Here is an 18,802-nt window from a genome sequence, read left to right as displayed (position 1 = left end):
GAAACCCTAGCTAACTCTATATTACGTCTTTTTCTCATTTTTTCAATATGAGGAGCCGCGGCAGAGACCTTCTGGGCACCCCAAAGGGCCAATTTTGACCTAGCTTAGGGTTCTTGGGTGATTTTCACCTAGAATCACCTTCCTTTGTAAGTTTATTTATGTTTTTATTGATTCTTCTTGTTCATTTACGTTTTCTTTAGTGTTGTATAACTAAACTTTCGTCTTGGGTTGAGGATGAAACCTCACCATTGAATAGAAACTGAGTTTCATTGCTTGTTTATGCTATTTGAGTTTATGGGCTTTGATTTCTCATTGTTCTACTCCGATTTTTGAGATTATTATTGGATATCTCTTGTGATTTCCGGATACAAGTGATGATTTGATATGGTTTCATTAAATTGATGGCTTGGGTTTTCATTTATGTTGGATATTCATTGTGTTTCATTCTATGGATACATTTGATGATTTAGTTGAAACTAGATATCTTTTGTGATTTGTGGAAGAATGGATTCATTGAATGATTTAAACTATTTTTGAAGCAAAAGTAGAACATACCTAAGATTTGCATTTGAAAGAATTCGGAGTATGTGTGATGAGCATGAGATTAGGTTGTTGTGATTTGGTGAGTGTAGATTCTGAAACCCTAGACCCCTTTTATGTTCATTAATTTTGTTTATGTTTTATTTTATCAAAAAACCCATAAATTTGGAACTAGGTTAAAATAGGATTAGTTTGAATAGAGATTAATTTTCGCAACAAAATTCCTCGTGGGATCGACCTCACACTTGCATAACGCTATATTGCAAATGATTCGTGCACTTGCAAGTACATTAAAATTTTCACAACACCTTCCTTCAGAAAGATAATTTAGGAGGTAACAGATGGTAATCGTTCCGATTTTATTTTTCAAAATGGTTATCTGTTTTGTGGGCTGCAGTTGTGCATTCCAAATTGGTCACTAAGGTAGCAAATTATTAGTGAACTTCATAATGAAGGTCACTTCGGGCGGGACAAAACGTTGGCTCTTATCTCTTCTGATTACTACTGGCCCAAGTTGACTAGTGATGTGGCTCACTTTATGAAGCGTTGTTATGTGTGTCAGAAGTCCAAGGGTGTTCTCACCAATGCAAGCCTGTACACCCCATTACTGTTTCCTAAAGCTCCTTGGCTCAATGTCAACATGGACTTTGTGTTGGGCTTGCCCCATACCCAACGGGCTTGTGATTCCATTTTAGTTGTGGTTGACAGGTTTTCCAAGATGGCCCATTTTGTAGCTTGCCAGAAAACCATGGATGTTGCTCGGATCGCTCATCTTTACTTTAGGGAGATTGTGCGTCTCCATGGTGTTCCCCGATCCATCACTTCAGATCGGGATACCAAATTTATCAATAGTTTTTGGAGGAGCCTATGGGGAAAACTGGGGACAAAGTTGAATTTTAGTAGTGCCTACCACCCCCAGACGGATGGTCAGACAAAAGTGGTGAACCGGAGTTTGGGCAACCTTTTATGGTGTTTGGCAGGACTAAACCGAAGCAGTGGGATTTGGCCCTGCCTCAAGCAGAATTTGCCTACAACAGATCAAAGAGCAGGACCACAGGAATGAGCCCATTCAAGATTGTCTATGGTCATAATCCATCAAGAGTACTGGACTTAGCTCCTATCCCACGTGTAGGTCGTTTAAATCCTACAACAGATAAGCTAGCCACACATCTTCGGGGCATCCATGAGCAGGTGAAACAGGCCATTCAGGAAAGCAATGCCAAGTACAAGGCTCGGGCGGACCGTCATCGTCGTTAGGCATTTTTTTATGTTGGTGATTTTGTGTGGGTAGTCTTAACTCGTGATCGATTTCCTCTTGGTGAGTACAATAAGCTTAAAGAGCGGAAGATCGGACCTTGTGAGATATTGCAGAAGATCAATGACAACGCCTACAGGTTGCGTCTCCCCTGTCATTTAAAGACTTCTGATGTCTTTAATGTGAAGCATTTGAGTCCTTGTTTTGCAGATTCCGATGACATTGCTATGAACTCGAGGATGAGTTCTTTCCAACCCAGGGTGACTGATGTAGGGGGATCCGAGTCAGACGATGTTGAGTTGTCAGATTGCACATTGATGGCTCTAAATTACTTGGAGTGGGTAGATTAGGGCAAGATTGGCAAGAAATTGTGATCTGACTTAACTGGGGCAATTTTTGAGTGCGCGACAGTATTTTAATCATAACTTTGGCTACGAGTGTCCGATTTGCGCATATGACCCCAATTCAGAAAGCTCTCTTCGGCGTACATGTCTTGGCCACTGAGTTATGCTGAGTGTGCCTTGGTTCGAGCCCAAAATCCACTGTTTTCCCTTCAAAAAAACCTAATTTTGGATTTTTTTTTTTCTATTTATGGTAACTTTTCATTTATTATTTAGGAGGTGATTCTGAACCCGATTTGGGCGAAATTTTTGGCAGCCTACTTATTTTATTCTATATTTCATTTTATTAGGGTTATTAGGGTTTTGTTATTTTTGGTAAAATCCTACTAAAGGTTGAATGTTTAGCTATATTAGCCCGACTTGTGGGCGTTTTCCAGCATGACTGATTATTGATAATTTTATTGAAGTTCAAAGATTGTCTTTGTATTTTGGGATAATTTTCTTTGTTTTCTTCCTTGGAAATTGCCTATTGAATAGCCTGTAGAATAATCACTATTCTGCCCAGCTTTAAATCTAGTTTAGTTTATATCATCTTAGAATCTGTTAGCATACAAATAATTCATTCTTTTAGCATTGCAAAATTTGTATTTCATTCAATATGTAACTCCTCTTCTATATATACAAACAGCCTTTGCTCTATTCTACCAAGGCAGCAACAAGCAGGATATGAGTTTTTATATGGTATCAGAGTAAAACAGACTCACGTCTCATTACCCTTTTTTCTTTTTTCTTTTTTTATTTTTTTTTTTTATTTTCAGACATCACCTTCTCATTTTCTTTCTACAATGGCTCTTCCCTCCACTCTACTGGTTACATTCACCAATTTTAATCCTACCAAACTCACCAGAGACAACTACCTTCTTTGGTTGCCTCAAATCACTCCTCACCTCAGAGGGGGGAACCCAAACTCTTACATCCACCAAATACGGTGTTACCACCGTTCGTCCAAACCGGGCACATCTTCATGGATCATGTAAGACCAACTGATTCTCGGCACCATCAACTCCAGTCTCTCTGAACAAGTACTCTCTCACGTTACCAGATATTCTACTTCCATGGGGGCCTGGTCCACTCTACACTGATTGTTTGCATCCCAAACACAGTCGCGTCTGATGCAAGTTCACTACCGCCTAGCTACTCTCAAGAAGGGCTCTTCCAACATTTCTGATTATTATCAGAAATTTCAAGGCCTCACTTACATTCTTGCCACAATGAACCAAACGTATATAGACTTTGAAATGATCTCATTTCTTCTAGCCAGACTCGGGTATGAATATGATCCCTTTGTCAGCTCTGTTACTACACAGGTTGAACCTCTCTCTCTTGAAGAACTTTATGGTAATCTACTTACCCATGAATCACAGCTAGAGCAAAATCAGTCTACAGCTCTTGATCTACCCCTTGTAGGTGCCAACCTTGCATGTCGGGGCTATTCATACCAAGGAAATCGTGGTGGCCATAGTAGCCCCAACAACACTTCCTCTAGTTGAAGCTATTCTAATAGTTCCTCCTCTAGATATCCACGAGGCAGGGGGCACGGATGTCACTCTTCCAGTCGTTGTCTTCTTGGGCGCGGTCCCTCAATTTGACCTCTATGCCAAATCTGCAACCGTCTAGGTCATCTAGCCACCACTTGCTATCAGAGGTTTTAATTTAACGACTCCAACACTGGCAAGTCTTCTCCACCACTTCACGCTTACTTCACTGCTCCTACAGGAAACTCTGATCCCAACTGGTACCCTGATTCAGGAGCTACCCACCATGTGACATTTGATCTTCAAAATTTAAATATCCTATCAGAAGATTACACCGGGTCTGATCAAATCCATATGGGTAACGAAAATGGTTTGTCAATTCACCATATTAGTGATACCCTCTTCTCTTCCCCAAATGCATCTTTTCTTCTTCATAATGTGCTTCATGTTCCTTCAATTACGAAAAATCTACACTTGAAACTAAAACTTACATTGAGTTTATCTTACCCATTTTTTTATTTTTTATTTTTTTCTGAAGGAATAAGGAATGGGGACAATTCTTCTTCAAGGGCTGAATGAAAACGGACTGTACAAACTTCCAACCACGTTCTCTTCTTCCCCCTCCTCTTGCACTCTTCCTATCCAGCACCTCTTCGCATCGTCACCTGTCTTCTTCAGCCTTAGTTGGAGAACGCACGTCTCTTCTCAACTGACACTCCCGGCTTGGACATCCTACCTTTCGTCTTTGTTCTAGTATTATCTCCAAACTTCAACTACCTACTATTAAGAATAAAATGCTTTTGACTTGTCCTGCATGTCACATGTCAAAAAGCAAGCAACTTTCTTTTTCAGAGTCCACAACACATGTACATCATCCTCTTGCGTTGATCTACACTGATGTTTGGGGACCTTCTCCTTGTTAGCATATATTTTGCCTTGATTTGTTAGCATATATTTAGCCTTGATTATAGTTGTAGATATTCTGTAATTATAGGTTGGTGATAGTTACCTTATTTGATTTCCGAGAATCGTGTAATTGCTGATATTCAGCATTATAATTAACTGATTTATTTTCTGTTTAATACGAGAACCCTCACAATGAGAGGCATTCGATCCAATTGACATGGTATCAGAGCCATCATCTATATTAGGGTTGTTCTAAATTTTTCGGTGCTTTTCTGTGAGTGAGCGGTAGAGTGTTGCTCTAGGTTTTCAGTGGGTGTTTCTGTGATTACCTGGGTAGTAGACAGTTTCTGGAGTGTGGTGCCTATCGGCAGATTTTCCTTGATCTCTAGTGGTTCTAGGGTGATTTCCTGTGGGTTCTAAAACTGCTCTTCGGCAGTTTCCGGTGGGTTCTTTGTTGTGAGATTTTGTGTGGTTCAGAATCCTTGGTGGGTGTCGGCATGGAAATCTGGTGGGCTTTCTGTGGTGATCGGTGTTGCTGTTCGGCTGGGTCAGTGTTGATGTGGGTGTCGACGTGGAATTCTGGTGGGCTTTCTGTGGTGATCAGTGTTGCTGTTCGGCTGGGTCGTGGTCTCGTGGGTATCTACATGCAGGGTGGTGCCATTCCTTTGGTGCGGTGAGCGTGGACGGTGATTTCTGTGCTTCGTGTGGTGGGCTGGTATTACACTTTTAGTGGAATATTCTGTGGGGCTAGGTGCTGTTTGGTGGCTGTTCTATTGGTGTTCAGTTGCTGTGTGGTGCAATTCTGTGCAATCTGTGCCATACTCGGGTTCTGGAGGAGTTTTTTTTTTTTTGTAAAATCAGTCTTTTATTTTTTTTCCTACTTTAATTGGATTTCATAATGTCTTCTAGTGATTCCTTTGGGGTGCGTTTTACTGGAAAAAATTACTCTGCTTGGGAATTTCAATTTCGTTTATTTGTTACGGGAAAAGAATTGTGGGGCCAAATTGATGGAAGTGATCCCGAACCTACGGAGCCCAAGGAATTGGCCAAATGGAAGGTCAAAGATGCTCGTGTAATGTCCTGGATTTTAGGGTCTGTTGACCCTCTTATTGTGCTTAATTTGAGGGCATATAAGACTGCGAAGACTATGTGGGAGTACTTGCAGAAGGTTTATCACCAGGATAATTCTGCACGTCGTTTTCAATTGGAATATGAGATTGCTAATTTCACTCAAGGCAATCTCTCCATTCAGGAGTATTTTTTCTGGTTTTATGAATTTATGGGGAGAGTTTTCTAATGTGGTTTATGCAAAGGTGCATGCTGCCTCTATTCCTGCTGTTCAGGCTGTTCATGAGCAGAGCAAGAGAGATCAATTTTTAATGAAATTGCGCCTCGAATTTGAGGTTACTCGCTCAAATTTAATGAACCAGGATCCTTCACCATCTTTGGATGTTTGCTTTGGAGAATTACTTCGAGAGGAGCAACGTCTTCACACACAGACTGCATTTCAACAAGATGCCAACCCGAATCCAGTTGCCTATGCAGCCTACGGGAGAGGGAAGGGTAAGGATATGCATCAGGTCTAGTGTTACGGCTGCAAGGCGTATGGTCATATTGCCGCCAATTGTGTAAAGAAAGTTTGCAACTATTGTAAGAAACCAGGCCACTTTATCAAAGAATGTCCCACTCGGCCTCCACCTCGTCATGCTACTACTTATCAGGCTACAGTGCACACTTCTTCTGATTCAGGGATGTCCTCGGGTTCTTCTGTAGCCGGATCTTCTAGTCTTACACCTGAGATGGTCCAGCAGATGATTATGTCAGCCTTTTCCGCCTTAGGGCTTCAAGGTAATACTTCGCATAAGTCTTGGCTTATTGATTCAGCTACATCCAATCATATGGCCAAATCTTCTAATGCGTTGTGCAATGTTCGTCCATATCTTGGTTCATCCCAAATTCAGGTAGCTAATGGGAGTCATTTAGCTACAGATGAAATAAGGGATATCAATCCTTCATTTCAAGATGTTTATGTATCTCCTGGATTGTCTAATAATCTTATTTCAGTTGGCCAGTTAGTTGAAAAAAACTGTGATGTCCATTTTTCTCATGATGGTTGTCTTGTGCAGGATCAGGTGTCGGGGAAAATACTCGCGAAGGGGCCTAAAGTTGGCAGACTCTTTCCACTGCAATTTTCTATTCCTCGTAATTTATCTTTGGCTTGTATGACCATTAATAATCTGAGTGCAGTATGGCACAAACTTTTGGGCCATCCTAACTCTGTTATTTTGTCTCGTCTGTTCAATTCTGGTTTGATTGGCAATAAAGATCATGTTTCTAAATTGTTTTCTTTAGATTGTTCTGTATGCAAACTTGGTAAGAGTAAGGCTCTTTCGTTTCCTTCTCATGGTAGTCGTGCTTCTAAATGCTTTGATATTGTGCATAGTGATGTGTGGGGCATTTCTCCCGTAATTTCTCATGCTCGATAAAAATATTTTATGACATTCATAGATGATTTCAGTCGGTATACTTGGGATTATTTTCTTCGGGCCAAATCTGAGGTCCTATCTGTTTTTCAGAACTTTGTTGCATATATTGAGAATCAATTTTCTACATGTATTAAAATGTTGAGGTCTGATTCTGGTGGAGAATACATGTCCCGTGAGTTTCATGATTTCTTACATCACAAGGGCATTGTCTCTCAGTGTTCTTGTCCTTACACTCCTCAACAAAATGGGGTGGCGGAACGAAAGAACCGACACCTCTTAGATGTTGTTCGCACTTTATTGCTTGAATCATCTGTCCCTTCTAAATTCTGGGTTGAGGCATTATCTACTGCAGTTTACTTAATTAATAGACTGCCTTCTCAGGTATTGAATTTTGATTCTCCATATTACCGTTTGTATCATCAGCATCCTAGCTATCTTAATCTGCATACTTTTGGATGTGTTTGTTTTGTTCATTTACCTTCTCATGAACGTAACAAACTCTCGGCTCAGTCTGTTAAATGTGCCTTTATGGGTTATAGTATTTCTCACAAAGGTTATGTTTGCTATGATTCTTGTGCTAACAAATTTCGTATATCCCGTAATGTTGTTTTCTTTGAGAATCAATATTTCTTTCCTACACCTGTTGAGTCGTTGCCTGAGATTAGTATTCTACCTTGTTTTGATGATTTGCCTCCACTTCCTGACCGGTTCAAACCTGGACTTGTGTATACTCGACGTCGGCCAACTTTGCCCCTTCCTGAGGCTAATCCTTCATCTGAAACTGCTCTGACAACTTCTCTTGAGATTGAAATGACATCCGAGACAGATTCGATCAGTTCTTCCATGCCTCCTGAGCCTGGTCCTCGACGATCTACCCATGTCGTACATCCTCCTGAGAGGTATGGTGATTAAGACACTTCCTTTAACACTACTTTGTCGTCTATTTCCATACATACATACTTTTCAGAGGCCGTTAAACATGAGTGTTGGCGAAAGGCAATGGATGAGGAACTCTAGGCTCTCCAGGACAATCATACATGGGAGGTGGTTCCTTGCCTCGTTACTGTTAAAGCCATTGGTTGTAAATGGGTTTTCTCAGTTAAGCTCCGCTCTGATGGGACTCTGGACAGGTATAAGGCACGCTCAATTGCTCTTGGGAATCGGCAAGAATATGGGGTGGACTATGAGGAGACATTTGCTCCGGTGGCAAAGATGACTACAGTGCGTACTATTCTTTCTATTGCCGCCTCCCAAGGCTGCCCCTTCACCAGATGGATGTCAAAAATGCTTTTCTTCATGGTGATCTCAAAGAGGACATTTACATGAGTCCTCCTCCGGGCTTATTTTCTTCCCCATCTTTCGCTGTGTGTAAGTTAAAGCAGTCCCTCTATGGCTTGAAACAAGCTCCCCGGGCATTGTTTGAAAAATTCAAGTCTACTTTGCTTCGCCTATCTTTTGTTCAAAGCCAATATGACTCTTCTTTGTTTCTGTGCAAGACTCCGACTGGTCTTGTTATCTTACTTGTATATGTAGATGATATTGTCATTACTGGAACTGACTCCACCTTGATTGGCCACCTCAAGCAGAATCTTCAGGCTTCTTTTCATATGAAAGATCTTGGTTCTCTTAAGTATTTTTTGGGTTTGGAAGTACACACGGATTCTTCAGGTATATTCTTGAATCAACGCAAATATACCCAGGATTTGATTGGGCTAGCGGGTCTTCAAGATTCGCCTTCGGTGGATACACCTATGGAGGTCAATGTGAAATATCGAAGTGAGGAGGGTGATCTTCTTGCTGATCCCACTATGTTCCGATAGTTGGTAGGAAGCTTGAACTATTTGACTATTACTCAGCTTGATATTTCCTTTGTTGTTCAGCAGGTTAGCCAGTTTATGCAAACTTCACGCCATCTTCATTTAACTGCTGTTTGCCGCATTATCAGATATCTTCGGGGATCACTTGGTCGTGGGTTGTTCTTTTTGACTAACTCTCCGCTTCGCCTTGTTGCGTATAGTGATGCTAATTGGGCCGGATGTCCTGATACTAGGAGGTCTGTCACATGTTGGTGTATGTTTCTTGGTGATTCTTTGATCTCTTGGAAGAGTAAGAAACAAGCTCACATTTCTAAATCCTCTACTGAATTCGAATACCGGGCAATGTCTGCTGCTTGTTCTGAGATTGTTTGGCTTTGTGGGCTTCTGGCTGAACTTGGTTTTCCTCAAGCTGATTCTACTACTCTTCTTACTGATAATACTAGTGCCATTCAAATCGCTGCTAATCCTGTTTACCATGAGCGTACCAAGCATATTGAAGTAGACTGTCATTCTATTCGAGAAGCCGTGGACACTTGTGTTATATCTCTTCCTCATGTTTCTACTAATCTCCAGATCGCTGACGTCTTCACCAAGGCCTTGATACGCCAGGGCCATCAGTTTCTTGTGGGCAAATTGATGCTTCTTGATCAACCAGCATCAATTTAAGGGGGGATGTTAGCATATATTTAGCCTTGATTATAGTTGTAGATATTCTATAATTATAGGTTGGTGATAGTTACCTTATTTGATTTCCGAGAATCGTGTAATTGCTAATATTCAGCATTGTAATTAATTGATTTATTTTCTATATAATACAAGAACCCTCACAATGAGAGGCATTCGATCCAATTGACACTCCTATGTTTTCCACTACTGGAAATAAATATAATGTGTCCGTTTTAGATGCAGTGGGTACTACACGATTGGGGTGACGAACATTGCATGAAGATTTTGAAGAATTGCAGAAAAGAAATACCAGAGAAGACTGGAAAGATTACTATTGTAGATATTGTTCTTGAGAAAGATGGCAATGATTTGTTTGATGAAAGCCGCATGGCGTTCGATTTGTTTGATGATGGCACATACCACTGGTGGAAAGGAGAGGACTGAGCTTGAATGGAAGAAACTATTGGTGGAATCAGGCTTCGGTCGCTACAAAATCATCAAAATTCCAACTGTATATACCATCCATTATTGAGGCCTATCCCGAGTGATCGAGAGTGGCATGCAATTGCTGTTGTGAAGATCATGCCATGTACACATGGTTGATCACTAGCTTGATGCCTGGTTTTATATTGTAAACGAACAAACACAATCAAAGAAAAGGAAAAAAAGAAACAGAGATGGCATAAAAATAAAAGGCAATTGTGTTAATAAATTTTTGGCTTTATTTTTTATATGGGAATGGGATTAAATGTCAACTAGACCAAACCCCATTTTCAGATATATATATATATATATATATATATATATATTAATGTTTGGCCAATAATGCTTGTTTAAGCATTATATATATAGAAAGGATAAGGAATATTACATACCTCCTACATGCTAATTGGCCGACCAACTTCTAAAATCCTTTAGTCTATATATGCAAGTACCATGTTATGAATAAATGAAGGTCATTCCCCTATCCATACTCTATCTAGCACCTGTGAAATTGCAACCTTTGTCATATATAACATGGGCTGCTTTATTAGCTTCCCTACTAAAATGTTGAATCGTCCAGTTACTCAAAACTCTTGAGCTTTATTTTGGTATCCTCTATCAGTTGGCTGAAACCAGACCAGCAAGGCCCTGTGCTTCTCAAACCCGACACCACGTTAAGAGAGTCACCCTCAAATATAGCACCTTGATACCCCATATTTAGGCATAAACCACCACCCGCCTGCCAAGCCGCAATGGCTTCAGCCACATCTGGATTGTCAACATGTTGCCACGACTCCAACACCCATATATCCGTTTCTGAGAAACACTGATAGAAGCATCCCAATTGCAGAGAATCTCATCTGCATGCGGTGTTCTCCAGATTTTAGTGGGGACTGCACTGGATCGTCGTTCCTGGTCCACAGGGATATTGGCTTGAGAGTAAGCCTCCAGAACCCGCTTGACTTGCACTACTAATTGGCCTGGGTTGAGGAAAGTACCTTCAAAACAAAGGAATTTCGTCTCAACCAAATCTGCCTTGCGACCGTGAGTGCCTCAACAAAATCTTCCTCCAACAATTTGTCCCTCAAGGCTTGCATTGAACAAACTCCCATCCATCATCAGCATGAACAACAAGTTTTTGGATTTTACGGCTGCACTCTTGCCATACTGCTTGTGAAGACGGATAGCCCCCTACTGTCTCCAATTCTAGCTTGACATGTCAGCCCCATCTTTCTAAATCTAAATAAACTCTGATCCTACTTAGAAATTGGCCATAAGTAAGACATTAAATTTCTTGATTTTTCTTCCTCATAAAATTCTCTATAAAAAATAGGTTTGCAGTTTGAGTAATGCTACATATTATCCATTTGTCCTGATTTTGTCCCCCCAAAATTGATGTGGCTTAAAATCACCATTAGATCAAAATTCAATAATGATCTATCATAAATTCAATGGTGATTTCAAGAGCACATCAATTTTGGGAGGATAAAAGGAGGACAAGGGAATGATATGTAGCATTCCTCTTGCGGTTTATTATGGTTCAACCCCCCTCCCCCCCCAAAAAAAAAATAATAATAATAATTCTTTATGTCAAAATAAATTTCTTTTGAACTTTCTAGATTTTTAAAACATTTTCTTCTGGAAAAAAACACTTATTAGTCAATTATTACTTTAGAAGCTTCCAAAATTTTCAGAACTTCTTAAAATTATTCATGGGGCTTCTAAATTGGTGATCAATTAAAAAGATTAGTCAATTATGACCGTCTAGACCTTCTCATAATTAGTTTCCGAATTTTTAAGCCCAAAAGCACATAATCGGGCTTGAAAACATATTTAATTAGATTGGGCCCAAATAGCTATAAACGCCTCTTGAGGCCCATAACTTAAAATAAATGGATCAACTATATTGTATATCAATTTTAATAGGAAAAATTGTTAAATTGGTCACCGTGTTTTGATGTTTTAATAAATAAATCCATTAATTTAAAATTGAAATGAACTTCTAAACTTGTATGGTATGTCTCTATAACAAAATCATCATTTTATAATTATAATCATTTTTTGAGAATCCTTGTGAAATTACAATTTCATCTTCAATTAAAAAATACAAAATAAAAAATAATAATAATAGTAAAAAGGTTGGGAGGTGGTCTTTGAGGGTAGTTGATCACCCCCTTTGACTCATTATGGGGGTGGTTGACCACATTTAAAGGCCTATACTGTATATCAGTTTTAATAGCAAAATTCGTTAAATTGATCTATATGGTTTGACCTTGTAACAAATAAATTCTTGTGATTTCAAAATGATCTTATAGTTTCATATGATATGCCTTTGTAACAAAATTATTACTCCATATAAATTTCGACAGGCCTCTTACAAAATTATAATTTCACCTTCATATAAATTTTTTTTAAAAAAAAAAAAACAACAAATTGGATCAAAGCTAGCCGAACGCCTACCAGCCACCCCATCTAGCCCGTTCTAGGGTGGTGAACCACCCTTAAAAGCCTTTGAGAAGTTGGTTCGGCCATCCCATTACCTTTCGGGGGTGGTTCATGGGTTCGGTTTGATTGGATCATGGTAGATGTGGGAGGAGCGACCCAATTTTAGCTAATATTGTGAAAGTACATCAACACATCAAAGGTATCAACCTGGATCCACCACCTTCTATCCCTAGATTGGATAATTAGTAACGAAGATTGCATTCATACCAATGCTATTGTCAGCCTTGCAGGTTCGGACTCTTTATGGAAACTAACATGTTTTTATGGGCATCCTGAGCATGGGCAGCGGGAGTATTCTTGGCTCTGTATAGGAGATTTCAACAAAATTGCTGACAACTCTGAGAAGGCATGGGGTCCTCCTAGGTCAGCTAATCAGATGTCTTCTTTCAAAAACACTCTAAACTGGTGTAATCTAGGTGATTTGGGGTATAAGGGTTTAAAGTACACTTGGAGTAATAAAAGGGAGACAGTGGTGTTAGTGAAGGAACGGTTGGACAGAGCGGTAGCCTCACCAAATTGGTGTGGTTTTTTCCTAGATGCTATGGTTGAGGTGCTTCCGGTTAGCTATTCTAACCATAATCCGTTGTGGTTGCAATTTTTTTCTCCAATTTTTTCTGCTCTGAGACTATTCAGGTATGAGTCTAGCTGGGATGTCTCTCCTAAGTGTGCTGAGGTGATTCAACTAGCTTGGGGTCAGGGGGTGGAAGGACAGAATTCTATGGAGGGAGCAAAGGAAAAACTTCTTTGTTGTCAATTTGCTTTGCAGAATTGGAGCAAAATTACTTTTGGAGCAGTTAAGAGGTCTTTGCAGTCCCTGACCAAGATATTGGAGAAATTACAAAGCCAGGAGCATCCTAGAAATTTGAGTCAGATTGCTTCTTTACAAACAGAGAGAAATTCTTTGCTTGAGATGGAAGATTTACGTTGGAGACAGAGGGAATAAAGGAATTGGTACCAAAAGGGGGATAAAAATACTCAGTATTTTCATGCATGGGCAAACCAATATCGCAAAAATAATCTTATCACTGCAGTTTCTGATCAGCATGGGTGCAGGTGGACTAAACAGAATGAAATGGGCAAAGCTTTTGCCCAGTATTTTGAGCAACTTTTCTCCTCATCAGGGAGTTCTGAAATGGAGGAGTGCCTTTCGGCAGTGCATGCTAGGAAATCCCCAGAGATGAACAAAAAGCTAGCTGCGATTTTTTCCTCTGATGAAGTGGATCAGGCTTTGGCTCAAATGCATCTGTTGAAATCCCCAGGGCAAACGGTTTCGGCATCTGTTTTTATTAGAAGCATTGGGCTACTATTGGAGTTGAGGTTAGGAAGGTGGTGTTGGATTTCCTGAATCGTGGTATTTTTTATCCTACAATTAATACTACTTTTATTGCTTTAATCCCAAAAATTGTTAATGCCACCTCTGTGACTGAGTATAAGCTTATTAGTTTGTAAAATGTTTTATACAAACTAATAGCCAAAGTGTTGGCTAACTAGTTGAAGCAGGTACTGCATTCTCTTATTTCTTTTAATAAAAGTGATTTTGTATCTGGTGGACTGATAACGGATAATGTGTTAGTAGCTTATGAGGTTCTGCATACCATGGCTACTAGAATGAAAGGAAAAAAAAAGGTTTTATGGCAGTCAAGTTGGACATGAGCAAGGCATACGATCGGGTGGAGTCGCCTTACCTTGAAGCTATTATGAGGAGGATGGGTTTTGAAGAAAAATGGATAGGGATCATTATGCTATGTGTAAGTAGTGTATCTTATTTTGTTCTCGTGAATGGCACTCCTTATAAGGATATTCATCCTACTCGTGGCCTCAGACAGTGGCATCCTCTCTCTCCCTATCTTTTCCTATCGGTGGCAGAAGGACTAAGTTCTCTCATAGCTCGGGCTGAGCTTTATGGAAGGACACAGGGGTGCCTATTATTGCAGGGGGCATTAGGGTGAGCCATCTCTTTTTTGCCGATAACAGTCTTCTTTTTTGCACGGCTACGTTCTCAAAATGGAGGAATCTTACTTGGTTGCTACATTCCTATGAAGTAGCTTCAGGCCAGAAACTTAATGCAGCAAAAACTTTCATTTTTTTCAGCCCTAACACAGGAGAAGATTTCAATCCTTTATCCGCTCCTCAACGGGGATTTCTTCAATTCAGTGTTATGAAAAGTATCTAGCTTTACCAGCTTTGGTAGGAAGCTCAAACATTTGCTGGGATCCAAAGCAGGGTTTGTAGAAAACTGGATGGGTGGAAGGAAAAGTTCCTGTCTCAAGCTGGGCCGGAGATTCTTATTAAAGCAGTGGTTCAGGCTATCTCTACCTACAGTATGAGTGTCTTCCAACTGCCAAAGAAATTATGTTTGACGCTTAATTCTATGACACGTCAATTTTGGTGGGGGGCATAAAGATGAAACTAAAGGAGTGTCATGGATGAGTTCGGGGAGACTTGGGCAGTCCAAATTTCATGGTGGGATGAGTTTCAGGAATTTGGAAACCTTTAACCGAACCTTGTTTGTAACACCCCTTATTTTAAGAAATTGAATAAATTATCTTAAAATATGATTTAAGGCCTAATAATAAGACAAAAGAATAAATATGAATATTTATAAAAATAAATATTCATTTATTAAGAAGCGTTTATAGTTTTAGTTTAATAAAAGTTCAAACAGACTTTAAACTTTGGAATAACAAAAATAGGGTCAAACAAACTCCGTTTTTGTTGATTCAAAAGCCAGAACGCTAGTCCCGAAGTCCTCTACTTACCTTCAGAATTTCATAATTTTTGAACTCCGTTTAGTGTCCGAAAATACCCACGAAAAATACTACATCTGATATGGACGAAAATTGAGCATGAATAATTAACGGGCCCATTTTGAACTAAGCCCAGCCCATGTGGATCCAGCCCACATGATTTAAACAACCCTGTCCGGCCCACGTTGCAACCCAGTCCCAGCCCATCCTTCACGTAAGTAACAGCAACTTAAAATTCAGTTGGACATGGAGTTAGAAGCAAACCACCGGTTGGTTGATGATAGACGTCCAGATGCTGTGTTCCTCCTCATCACGTACGTTATGCATTATGTCACTTACATGACTCTCCCAACTTTCTACACACGTCTATGATTTCCAGTCCTTGATCACATTTCTCCAAATTGATCCAAGCCACCCAATTCATTGTAAAAGAAGGTGCTTCCCCCTTTGATTCACGCACAGCATCCTCTCTTCTTCGTTCTCAGTTTCTCTCTACAGAAACTCTTCTTCTCTTTCTGTTTTCTTATTCGGCCAGCAACATTGAAAGGTAGAAATCTTCCTCTTAAACTCTCTCTTGCTCACCTTCGGCTTCTCTTAATTCCCAACAGAAGAATTCTCACTCAAAACTCCTTAAACTCTCTTTTGATTCTCTTCCCTCTCTTCCTCTATTTCGGCCAAGCAGGATAGGAAATCCTCTCAGTTTCTGCCACACTCTCTCTAGTTACAGAAAACAAAAAGAAAAGAGGAAGAGAACAGCAACAACATCTCATTGTAAGTCCCTCTTCCTCTAGTTTTCTGTTTCTTTTGTCTTGGGTGTGTGTGTGCGTGTAAGTGTAAGAAAACAAGTGAAGCAATAAAAAGAAAACAAAAGGAAAGAGAAAAAGGAAGCAAAAGGAAAAGTTAGGAAGAGAGGAGAAACTTCCAGGAAAAAAAAGTTCTCTATTCTCAATGTCTCTCGGTTAAAAAAAAATTAAAAATTAAAAAAAAAAAAGAAATAAAAGCAAAGAAACAAAAAAGAAAATATAAGATAAAATAAAGATGTCTTTAGAAAATGGATAAAAAGGAAAAGGACAAGAAAAGAACATAGAAGGACCACTTTTCTCTCTCGTAGGTTCATCATCTTACCTTTTTGGTTTAGTTCTTTTGTAAAAGATAAGGCTCATGTGTATATATAAAAATATGTGTAAGGGAAGAGATAAAGAACGAAGAAAATATAGAAAAAGAAATAGGACTTAAGGATCGCTCACTCTCTATGTGTGTGTTTTACAAAATATTTCAAGGATATTTTTATAGAAGTTTTAAAAGAACTTTGTTTTAATATTTTAAGATTATTTGTTATCAAGTTATCTAACGCTTTTGATGTTGCTTTTAAAATAGGGATTTTCAAAGCAGACTAATTAAATATAAAAATATGTCGTTTTAATGCCCGAGTAAAAAGCTACTATTTTACAAAAGTGTCGTTACGCCACCCAAATATTTTAAAGTATTTTATGCATTATTAATACTAATGCCGTTATTCTGCATGGATTTATAAGAATAAAATAAGGTTATTAATCTATTAACTTGTTTTGAAACATAAAACTCATTATTTATATTTGGTAAGCTATTATGTTTATCTGATATATATGTTTATTTGGTAAATAAGCATATATATATATATATATATATATATGCTTTTTAATATTAAAGCTTTTATAATGTCTTTTTAACTAAAATTGGTTTGTTTGACGTATGGAGTGTTTGACTAATGATTAGGTGATTCAAGGGAGTAATTGTTTTTTTTTTTTTTGGTTGGGGGGGGGGGGGGGGGGGGGGGGGGGGGGGGGGGGGGGGGGGATTTTATGTGGTTTAGGCCGAATGAGTTCATATTGAAATTCCTAAAATGTTGACGACTTAATCTACTAAATGGTAATTTTGATTTATAAATATAGATAGGTAGTATAATTTGGAGATCTATGGGTACATGTTATAGGATATTTTAGTTTAAGCTTTAGGCTTCAAATCTCAGAATATTTCTCTAAACTTCTTCTTGCAATTTATTTAGGTAGAAGGTCGACCCTGACGCTAATGAAAAGTCCAGGTAAGGGGATACAACACCAAAAAACCCTCAACAAGATTTTATTACAAATCTTTTGAAAAAGTGTTGGGGAATTTTACGAAGCATTTACTTACGTGATTTTTATTATTTCAATGTCAAGCTTTTATTACTCATATGTCATTATTCAAGAATTTTGTGCATAAATTACAGTTATGATTAAGAGCATTTTAAAGTTATGATTTATGCATAATTACAGTTATGATCAAGAGCACTTCAAAGTTATGGACTATGCATACTTACAGTTATGAATAAGAGTATAAAGTTATGATTATAGAGCTTTCCAAATTTTATGATTTATACATGAATACAGTTTTGAAGGAAAAGAACATCTAAAGTTTAAAATCTGCACATGACTATAGTTATGAAAACGGCTCTTACAATTTTAAAGTAAAGTGTACAGTAATAGTAGAACCTACAATATTACAGAAAACGTTCATGTGCAGTAATTGTTTAACCCGGAGGCATTATTACAGTTATGATCAGTACCATATAGGGTAGCATGGCAAGCACACCGAAGGACGGTTACGCGAAGGTGTGTGCTATCGGCCGGGGTTGACCTTCACCTAGGGAAGTTCCCCAACTCGGCGACTCTCCCCTGTGACGACAGGCTGAGTCTATAGGTCCTTTAGACAAAGCCAACGTACTCCGCTCACAGAAAATAGCGGTGTAAAGTCTATAAAGGGGTAAACTATAGTTACAGTTTTTAAGAGAAAATAAATGAAAAGAATTTACTTGATCATTTATAAATTTCTTATGCCATTACTCATGTTCCTCATTCACTTACTCATAAATTCTGTTTTAATTGTTAATTATAGCATGTTTTACTTCCCTGGTGTTGTGGTTGCCTTATTGAGTTGTCGAACTCACCCATTTTTCCCCAAATATTTTCAGATAATCCAGTAAGATGAAGTCATTTCTTTGTAATGGCGTAGACCTCGCTAAACAATAGATCGTTGTAGACCGACCAAACCTTTATATTGTATAGTGTGTCCCTTTTTGAAGTTCATGGCATTGTAAAAGAATTATTAATAGACATGAATAATAAAATAGGAAGTTACAGTTTATATGTTGTAAATGTACGCTTCCATTTAAATGTTTTTAGCACTCAAGTTCACGTTTTCCCTTATATCCCAAAATGGGGGCGTGACATTGTTGGCCAAGCAAGGGTGGAGATTATTGCCATATCCGGATTCTTTAGTGGCAAGGGTTTTAAAGGCTAAATATTATCCACATGGTGATTTTTTGAGTGCTCAATTAGGTAGAAGACCTTCTTACGCGTGGCGAAACATTTTTAATGCTAAGGAGGTTTTGGAGGTTGGTTGGTTTGGCGGGTGGGGAATGGGGAGAAGATTAAGATATGGAGGGATAGGTGGCTTCCATCTCCCTCTCCTTATCTTTTCTTCCCTCTTCACCAAGGGTTGGA

General features: G+C 38.9%; 1 long non-coding RNA gene across 1 annotated transcript; it reads left to right on the top strand.

The window, feature by feature from the left end:
• The first annotated feature begins 15,745 nt into the window (after positions 1 to 15,745).
• LOC133859194 (uncharacterized) lies at positions 15,746 to 18,386 on the top strand. The gene is made up of 3 exons (XR_009898719.1): positions 15,746 to 16,052; positions 17,326 to 17,361; positions 18,271 to 18,386. It is a non-coding gene; the product is annotated as an uncharacterized LOC133859194 (long non-coding RNA).
• Positions 18,387 to 18,802: the final 416 nt, after the last annotated feature.

The sequence above is a fragment of the Alnus glutinosa genome, chromosome 2 (assembly GCF_958979055.1).
Source record: "Alnus glutinosa chromosome 2, dhAlnGlut1.1, whole genome shotgun sequence".
NCBI lineage: Eukaryota > Viridiplantae > Streptophyta > Magnoliopsida > Fagales > Betulaceae > Alnus > Alnus glutinosa.
Note: the sequence above shows the minus strand (reverse complement) of the source record. Positions and strands in the feature narration are given on the sequence as shown.